The following is a 9,850-nucleotide window of genomic DNA, read 5'->3' as shown; positions in this document are numbered from 1 at the left end:
CAACGTGCTGACATGAGGAAAGTTTCCAACAGATTTCTCATACACAAACAGCAGTTGACCGGCGTTGCCTGGTGAAACGTTGTTGTGATGCCTCGTGCAAGGAGGAGAAATGCGTACCATCACGTTTCCGACTTTGATAAAGGTCGGATTGTAGCCTATCGCTATTGCGGTTTATCGTATCGCGACATTTCTGCTCGCGTTGGTCGAGATCCAATGACTGTTAGCAGAATATGGAATTGGTGGGTTCAGGAGCGTAATACGGAACGCAGTGCTGGATCCCAACGGCCTCGTATCACTAGCAATCGAGATGACAGACAACTTATCCACATGGCTGTAACGTATCGTGCAGCCACGTCCCGATCCCTGAGTCAAGAGATGGGGACATTTGTAAGACACAAACCATCTGCATGAACAGTTCGACGAGGTTCGCAGCAGCATGGACTATCAGCTCGGAGACCACGGCTGCGGTTACCCTTGACGCTGCATCACAGACAGGAGCGCCTGCTATGGTGCACTCAACGACGAACCTGCGTGCACGAATGGCAAAACGTCATTTTTTCGGATGAATCCAGGTTCTGTTTACACCATCATGATGGTCGCATCCGTGTTTGGCGACATCGCGGTGAACGCACATTGGAAGCGTGTATTCGTCATTGCCATACTGGCGTATCACCCGTCGTGATGGTATGGGGGGGTGCCATTGGTTACGCATCTCGGTTACCCCTTGTTCGCATTGACGGCACTTTGAACAGTGGACGTTACATTTCAGATGTGTTACGACCCGTGGCTCTACCCTTCATTCGATCCCTGCGAAACCCTACATTTCAGCGGGATAATGCACGATCGCATGTTGCAGGTCCTGTACGGGCCTTTCTGGATACAGAAAATGTTCGACTTCTTCCCTGACCAGCACATTCTCCAGATCTCTCACCAATTGAAAACGTCTGGTCAATGGTGGCCGAGCAACTGGCTCGTCACAATACGCCAGTCACTACTCTTGATCAACTGTGGTATCGTGTTGAAGCTGCATGGACATCTGTACCTGTACACGCCATCCAAGCTCTGTTTGATTCAATGACCAGGCGTATCAAGGCCTTTATTACGGCCAGAGGTGGTTGTTCTGGGTACTGATTACTCAGGATCTATGCACCCAAACTGGGTGAAAATGTAATGACATGTCAGTTCTAGTATAATATATTTGTCCAATGAATACCCGTTTATCATCTGCATTTCTTCTTGGTGTAGCAATTTTAATGGCCAATAGTGTAGGAAGTGAATGAGGTACAAAAGCTTAAGGATTCTATTTCAGAACAGTTTATTTCCTAATAGCTCTACCTTATTTGGAGAGTTGTACAACAGCATCTTTGTGCCTTTACACATCAACGATTACATCCTACCGCTCTATATGTTATTCTTTTCCAGCAGCTCCCAGTTCCTATCAGACACAACCACTTTGCTTGAAACCTGTTCCAACAATACACAATTAAATACTCTAACCACAGTAAGAAACAAGTGCCAGATAGTTCTTGTTTATTCCTCTATGCTGACACACATAAAATATCAATGCCCGTTGTTACTAGAGATAAACACTACAGAGCTTGTTCTTTACTACCAGGCAGAAAGCTCAAGATAGTAACTGTTGCTGGATACTTATCGGAAACTCAGTGTGCTCCCTCGAATTTGTGTAGTCTTTCCATGGTTTACTGCAGCAACATCAAAACGCTACTCTACAGAGACTCTGAGGCTCGGCTGTAGTACTACCTCTTCTGCTTTCTGGTAATGACTGTGACTGCGCCTGCAACTCACTTGATCCTGTGTGTATACTTTTCAGTGTCTTCTGGGCTAGTTTCCCCGGCAGCGATGCCTTCCCCTGATGCTGCCAAAGCTCTTCCTAATTGCTGGAAACGTCCAAACTCTGCTGAAAATGATTGCCAATCGTGGTAATCTTGCAACAATTTCCGTCTCTTGTCCCCGCGTCTGGATACTGTTACTACTGTTGCATTTCGGACGTGTTATCGCCCTGGCAGTGACCGTGGCTGCGATACATCACTTTCATCTCTGTGTGTTGGCAGTTATGCTCGCTCTTCATTCTGCCGGCTGTATGCTGTACCCTTCGTGTGTCTCTTTGGAATATGGAATTTGACAGACATGACACTAATAAAATTTAATATCTATGATACATCTTATAGTAATAAGATCTGACAACGATGGCACCTTTTGCATTAGTAAAATTTGGTATTCCGTACGTCTAAAGTGAAGGTTGCTGCCATTTGGTGTGCCACATAAAGGAAGCGACCGTCACCATCTAGTGAAACGAGCTCTATAGCTTCAGACGCAATGAAAGAGCATTTTGTTAACGGATGTTAATGCTGTAACGATGATTCAAAACTGCGTTTACGTAAGTCATCATGTTGTATGTTAATACGTCATCCACAGAAGATCATTGAACAAGTAATTTCTTATCTTCGTAAGTCATTGTAAATTACTGGCTCTGCCCATCACAAATTTTCTTCCATAAAATGTATTGGGGAACAACATCAGAGCAGTTGGCCAGCTGTCTGACATACGAGGGTCATTCAATAATCATAGAGACAAACTGGTCTGGGGAAAAGACTATTCGTAGGGCAGGTTTGGTACTTTTATGGATTTAAGTTGACATCACTGGGATGAGCCCTGATCAGCTGATGTATCAATATTGTTTTGTTTATAACCTCAAAAATACATTTCCAGATGGTGAGTCCGCTTGCTGAAGGCGAGAAACCAGTGAATGTATACTGTAGAGTGTCTAAAGTTTATGGTGAAAGTTGTATGGATCGTGCAAATTTGTATAAGTGGGCCGAGCAGTTCAAAAACGGTAGCGACTCAGTAACTGACGAACACCGTTCTGGCTGACCATTTGCAGTTTCAACTCCCTCACTTGAAAGTCGAATTGATGACATTATTCATGCCGACCGCCGTGTGACTGTGTAAATGATAGTTGATAAGGTTCAAGTTAGTACTGGTACAGTTCATAGCATTGTCTGTAACAAGCTGAAGCACCGCAAAACATGTGCAAGATGGGTCCCAAAGGACTTGACGCGGCTACACAAGGAAACAAGGTTGAGAGTCTGCACAGAGCTAAAGGAACTTTATGAAAGAGAAGGTCAGCGCTTCATCAATAAAATTTTAACTTGTGATGAAACATGGGTTCACTGTTATGAGCCAGAATCAAAAATACAAAGCGTGGGGCGGAAGCACACCAACTCACCTGCCAAGAAAAAATTCAAAACCCAAGAATCAGCCGGAAAAGTCATGTTGACGGTGTTTCGGTATTTTGGGATGCTGAAGGTCCAGTTTTTTGTGATTATCTCGAAGAGCATTGTACAATGAACTCGGATTTGCTTTTGAACAAGAGTGAAGCCAGCCATGAGAGAGATATGTCGTGCATCTGAGAGAACAGGTGTGATTCTCCAGCAAGACAACGCATGTGCTCATATTGCTCGACTAACGCATGAAAACATTGACAAAATGGGCTGGGAAGTACTGGATCATCCCCCTTACGGTCCTGATTTATCACCTAGTGACTTCCATTTGTTTGGTGCAATGATGGAGGCATTACGTGGGGAGAAGCTCCAGGACAATGAGGAAGTGAAAAAGTTTGTGAGAAATTGGTTCAAATATCAAAATAAAGAGTTCTTTGCAACCGGGATAAAAAAGAGGGGATTATGTTGAAAAGTAGAAAAACTATTGTTTTGTGAAAATAAACGCTTTTTTCTCCACTCCAATTTCTCTCTTTAATTATTGACTGATCTTCGTAATATCTCGAGATTAGCGTTGTAAAGACATGGCAAGAAAGTTAACTTTCAAACTATAGAGTACTGTGATCAGTATACTGGAAACACGAGACTGAACTGTCGCAAGCACCTCTTCCTTGATTAATTGTCAGTTTTGTAGCTTGGTGCTGGAACACTAAATACCAATTTGTTTCATCAATAAGTCAGTAGTACAACTGTTAAGAAGCTTTTATATTTCATCTCATTCATGTATATGTGGACTCGGCTTTTTCCATAAAGTCGAGAGTCGACTTTCAGGATTTTTGGTCAACGCATTGTGTTCAGCAATCAAGTCACTGTGAAGTAGTGGTATAGTCTGTCGGTAAACTGAAGAGCGAGCGAGCGAGTCCCCACTCTGTCAACCCAGCTACGTCACAAGGCGCTTCTACAGGCTGTTTCACGACGTAGTACCGACCCTGTCGCGGCGCGCGCTTTAAATCTGTGGCGACGCCGTGTACAGATACTTCGCGGCAGCGTTTATTTTCAGACAAATGCATTAAGACCATAAGGAATACAAAAGACGATAGCTTCTTCCGAAACACAACATTATAGAGTAAATAATATTAACACAAGAACGGAAGTCAGGATTCTACTACAAACATAGGACCGAATGGCTGTTCATGTGAATGTATGTTCCTCTATTGCTATTCGTGAAACGAACCCCATATAATGCAATCAATATGTAGAATTTAAGGCTTGTTCCTACTTTGTGTTTCTACTAAGAGGTAGAAGTTTCCTTTGAAGGACTGCATTGGAACAGCGAGGTGACGCAGTGGTTAGTACACTGGACTCGCATTCGGGAGGACGACGACTCAATCCCGCGTCCGGCCATCCTGATTTAGGTTTTCCGTGATTTCCTTAAATCACTCAAGGCAAATGGCGGGATGGTTCCTTAATCTGATGAGATCGATGACCTCGCTTTCTGGCCTCCTCCCCCAACAACCCATCCCCAAACCAACTGCACTGAAACTTAACAATTCTTGCAACACGAAGAGTGTTTGAAAAGTAAGCAGAAATTTATAATTTTGTGTGTTGTATTAGTCCGATTTGCACTACTTTTTTTATCACTGTTTTCCTAAACATGTCTCAAAAGTATGTGTACAATGTTATGCGTATTGGGTATTTACTCTGTTGTCAGCTGTCTAAAAGGTTACATGTGTTGTGGTAGCATCAACGAATATTTGTTTTGTATAAAAACAGATTAGAGAACCTGCATTAAATTTTGTTATAAGAATGAAATAAAGTGTATGAAATTTTTAGAAATGTTAAATATTGCTTTTGGTGAACCTGTTATGAGTAAACCAAGGGCATACAAGTGGTACAAAAATTTCAGAGCAGGCCTTAAAGGACAGCGGTTGTAGAAGCATAGATGAGATTAAAAATACACAGTTAAGAGACCTATGAACTATCCTGAAGAAACAGTTCGTAAAGTGTTTCGGTAATTGGAAAACGCACTGGCATAAGTGTACAGTATATAATGAGGAATATTTTGAAGAGGATAACATTGTTGTAGATTAACAAATAAAGTTCTTATCAAAAAATAAAAATTAATATGTGAACGCACCTCGTAGGTCAAGTTTTTTGCTTAGAAGTCCAGAATCGTTGTACATGTTTCAAAGAAAATTTCTGCAGTGTTTGGAATAGCTTTTGGGCTCACGTTTTAACCAATTTGTCTTAGAATCAGGTGAATAGTGACCGAGATAGAGATTCGGTGTTCCGTAAGTATCAAAGGTTTTACATGATTTTGAAACTGTCTATAACGGTGGGTTTTCTCCCAAAATTATTAGTTTTCCTTCGTGGCGATTCCAGTAAACCATGCGGCTCATTTTCACATTCCTTTCTTATGCGTCCTATTGTGCATAAATTGCCGCCCTTTGATTGGGACTGGTAACATTAGCCAACAGTTCTTTTTGGGTCGCCTCTTTAATACACGCTATGATAACATTAGAGACGATTGAACGCTCGTTACTCCGCAAATACCTCCTCTTCCTCGTATTCTGCACATTTTCTTGCAATGCTAGACGATTATCCATCACCTCTGGATATCGAAGCATATCAGTAAGTATACAAAGTTAACTGACTGAGATTGGCAACTAAGATCCCACGAACAGAAACGACGTATATCACCGCACGCCGATCTACACCACTAGACAGGTAACGGGCAACAGATTTTGGGTGCCCCTGTAGGCCAGTGGCAGCGTTCTTCCGGGAAAGGCCACTTCCCCCACCAAAAGCGTTGCTCAAAAAATAGCTCTGAACACTATGGGACTTAACATCTGTGGTCATCAGTCCCCTAGAACTTAGAACTACTTAAACCTAACTAACCTAAGGACACCACACACATCCATGCCCGAGGCAGGATTCGAACCTGCGACCGTAGTAGTCGCGCGGTTCCGGACTGAGCGCCTGAACCGCTAGACCACCGCGACCGGCAAGCGTTGCTCGCTCTTCAGTTTACAGACTATATGAATGTTTCATCCACTACGGAAATATGTGACGACGAGCGGTTGAAGGTTGAAGAGGGTGATTCAGATGGGACTTAACTTCTGAGGTCATCAGTCCCCTAGAACGTAGACCTACTTAAACCTAACTAACCTAAGGACATCACAAACATCCATTCCCGCGGCAGGATTCGAACCTGCGACCATAGCGGTCGAGCGGTTCCAGACTGAAGAGCCTAGAACCGCTCGGTCACTCCGGCCGGCGGAGAGAGTGAAAGTGGAGGTTGTAGTAACTGGGCTTTTGGTGGAAGTAACTCTAGCAGATTAGCAATGAAGCTCCGACTGGCAATGCTCACTAGCAGATCACCTGCCTGAGGATCTTCTGCCCCAGGCGACGGACTTCTTCTCTTCTGCAGGTGTTTCTTAGCCTAGTAAGAAAGTGGTTTACAAAAGAGACAACAGGGAAGCCACAGACAGTGAAACTCGGGGTAAGCTGGCGAAAAATGCAGTATATTTAGAAATTAACAATTAAGTTCAGAGGGAGCCGTGTCACAAATATTCATACATTGATACACACGGAATGTAGCCGCTGGGAGAGCATACTTGTACACAAGATCACTCACAAACCAATCTTCAGTATGGAGACCAGTCCCCAGAGAGAGCCCAGAAATGAAATTGCCTATATCACTGTAACCAGGGAAACTAACCACGGGTCACGCTAACAGCAACAGGGGCCGGCCAAAACAGCTCACTACGCTACATGCCGGTCTGCAACGGTAGTATCTCGCTGTACAGACGCAGCACTAACGCAGTCGCAACTATCGTAATTGCGGAGTACTTTAGAAACATCACGCGTGGTTCCCGGATGACTAAACCTATGCAGTTCCCAGGGCAGTGGGAAGCACTAACCATTAAAGAGCGGTAACTGCCGTACACTGAACTTCGCGATGTTGACTCCTCTAGAAACTGCATCGGAATCAGGCAGGACTGCTGCTCCCCAGGTTATTTAAAGTCCCGGTCTATGAGCAACATGCCTCCGCAGTACGCGAAAGGTCCTCGCAGCCAACCCAAGGCCGGTAGCACTCCGTCTTCAGGCCACAAGTGGCCCATAGGGACCATCCGACCGCCGTGTCATCCTCAATCGACGATGCAGATAGGAGGGGCGTGTGGTCAGCACACTGCTCTCCCAGTCGTTATGATGGCTTTCTTTGACCGGAGCCGCTACTATTCGGTCGAATAGCTTGTCAGTTGGCATCACGTGGCTGAGTGCACCCCGAAAAATGGCAACAGTACATAGCGGCCCGGATGGTCACCCATCCCAATGCCGGCCACGCCCGACACCGCTTAACTTCGGTGATCTGACGGGAACCGGTGTATCCACTGCGGCAAGGCCGTTGCCAAGGCCGGTACTACGCTATCATATTTCTTTGACAAAGAAATATGATCAAATATTCGTCAAATTTCTTTGACAAAGATCTTTGATGTGACGCTGAAAAAATGGGTATTACGCTGTCGTTATATTTTTCGCCAAATTTCGAGATGGCGGACGACAACTTATTATTATGCGGTGCAGTTGCACAATTGCGTTGTGTGTGCATTTGGAAGAAAAGCGGCGAAAAAAAAGGAAACATACATGGATGAAGCCCTAGTATTAGGCATTCAGCAAAATTTGTTACGAGAGCTGCAAGGGGGGGGGGAGTCAATTCTTAATATATACATTATGGACGAGAGAGTATTTCAGTATTTTCCCAGTAAAGTGGCATATCGTATTACAAAACAGGATACCCTCTTGAGAAGTGCTATATGTACGGAAGACAGGCAAACTGTGACACTGCGATTGCTTGATACATGAGAGAGCTACTCTAGTTTACAACACGGCAATCGAATATCACATTGCACATTAACCAAAATAATTCCAGAAACAGCAATTTATAAGGCACTGAAGGTGGAATATGTGAAGGCAAATAAATGTTTAGTACACTATATGAGCAATAGGAAGTATTTTTAATTTTGAATAATTTAATTAATAGAATTAGTGTTCCAACAACTACAAAATTAATAATAAGTACGGAACAGATGAAGAGCTTTTTATCTTGTGGCATCCAGAGTCCAAAAATAGACAAAGCAGGATGGAAAGTTAAGAAAGAATTTCTTTTTATTTTAGATTGTGACCACATCCCCTATTCCAGCTTGCTGAAAAGCTGCGTGGATGTTCCCAAATGTAGAGCTGTAGCTGTGACTGTGGACATGAAATCGCCTGCAGCATATTTTACCTGTCACATTAATAGCATGTACTGTGCTCTTTGTTCACCCCCCATCCTAGTCGAAGCAAGTTTATTAAAAAAAAATACTACAGAGATATCAAATAGCTGTAGCGACGCCAGCGCTCGAAGCGGTTATATTTAACATTGCAGTAAACAGGAGACGAACGACTTTGATGATGAAATCCCCTAGATCTGATCATATTTATTTGATGACAGGCGAGATTTGACAAAGTTCCCTACAACATCATCAAATTTCCTCGACATAAATATTTGACGTATCAACTTTGACAAAGAAATTTGGTAGTGTACTACCGGCCTACCAGGGACGAAAGTGGAACCGTTCCTGCTGTTCTGGCCGCTTCGAGTGTAGAGTTCCGCCCCTCATGCAGGGTGCCCCGACCTGGCCAAAATTCTCAGAAGGCGGCAGAGCTGTGTGTGCCTTCGCCACTGCGTGGCTCCAGCGACGATTTGAAATAACGGCCAGAACAGCAAGCTAGATTTCGCCATCTTGGGCGTTTTCTATCTACATCTACATCTATATTAATTAATCGGATATTCTAAATTATCCTGCCCTCTCTAACCTAAAGTCCTCCACGTAGACAATACCTTGATACTGTATGCATACTTGGCATAATTAATTTAGTCGCATTAATTCAATGATCAAATTTGATGAATTCCTAGTTAATTATTCGTCTGCTCGGAGCTAGATATTAATTTGCTCAAAACAGTGATCGGAATTAAAGGAATAATTTTATTTCTCTATCTCCCTTTGTTACGAGAACTGGTCTAGGTCTGGACAGATGCCATGACCTTTCCATGTGGTTGGCAAGGTCGCTGCGTTACAAGTTGGTTGGAGCCCGGTCCGTCATCAGTGGCAGGGGGTTTTCTGCGCGGCTTTTACGATCCCGGTGGCGTTGGAACAAAGAGTACCATTTGTGACACATGCTTTCCTGTCATCAACAACTTTTTCTTTAACCACGCAGATGTCATACCACTGAATCTGAATCTGATTCAATACTGTGAATAAGACAACGTCAAAGAACCAAAAAATTGTTGTAGGCTGAAGCAAAAGGCAGTTTTTTGACAACTAGCGCTTCGTGCACTATGGGTTGCTATTTTTATATCCAAGCGTTAATAAACATTACAGCACCAAAACGAAATGCTAATGAATGTGGATGGTTAATAAGCTCCAAGAATTTTTTTAACTTCACATCTAATATCCACCAACAGATCTGGAAGATTCTACGCTAACCGCTCCGTTTACTACTAGTATAGTACCCATTCATGTGGTGAGCTGAGTACATTTCTTTTTGTTTCCTCTGAATTTAGAGAA

At 43.4% G+C, this 9,850-nt stretch overlaps 1 pseudogene; it reads right to left on the bottom strand.

The window, feature by feature from the left end:
* Positions 1-7,534: 7,534 nt before the first annotated feature.
* Positions 7,535-7,652, bottom strand: LOC124796482 (annotated as a pseudogene).
* Between the last annotated feature and the right edge of the window lie 2,198 nt (positions 7,653-9,850).

The sequence above is a fragment of the Schistocerca piceifrons genome, chromosome 4 (genome assembly GCF_021461385.2).
Source record: "Schistocerca piceifrons isolate TAMUIC-IGC-003096 chromosome 4, iqSchPice1.1, whole genome shotgun sequence".
Classification (NCBI taxonomy): domain Eukaryota; kingdom Metazoa; phylum Arthropoda; class Insecta; order Orthoptera; family Acrididae; genus Schistocerca; species Schistocerca piceifrons.
The sequence above is the reverse complement of the archived record's forward strand: the minus strand, read 5'-3'. Positions and strand labels throughout refer to the sequence as shown.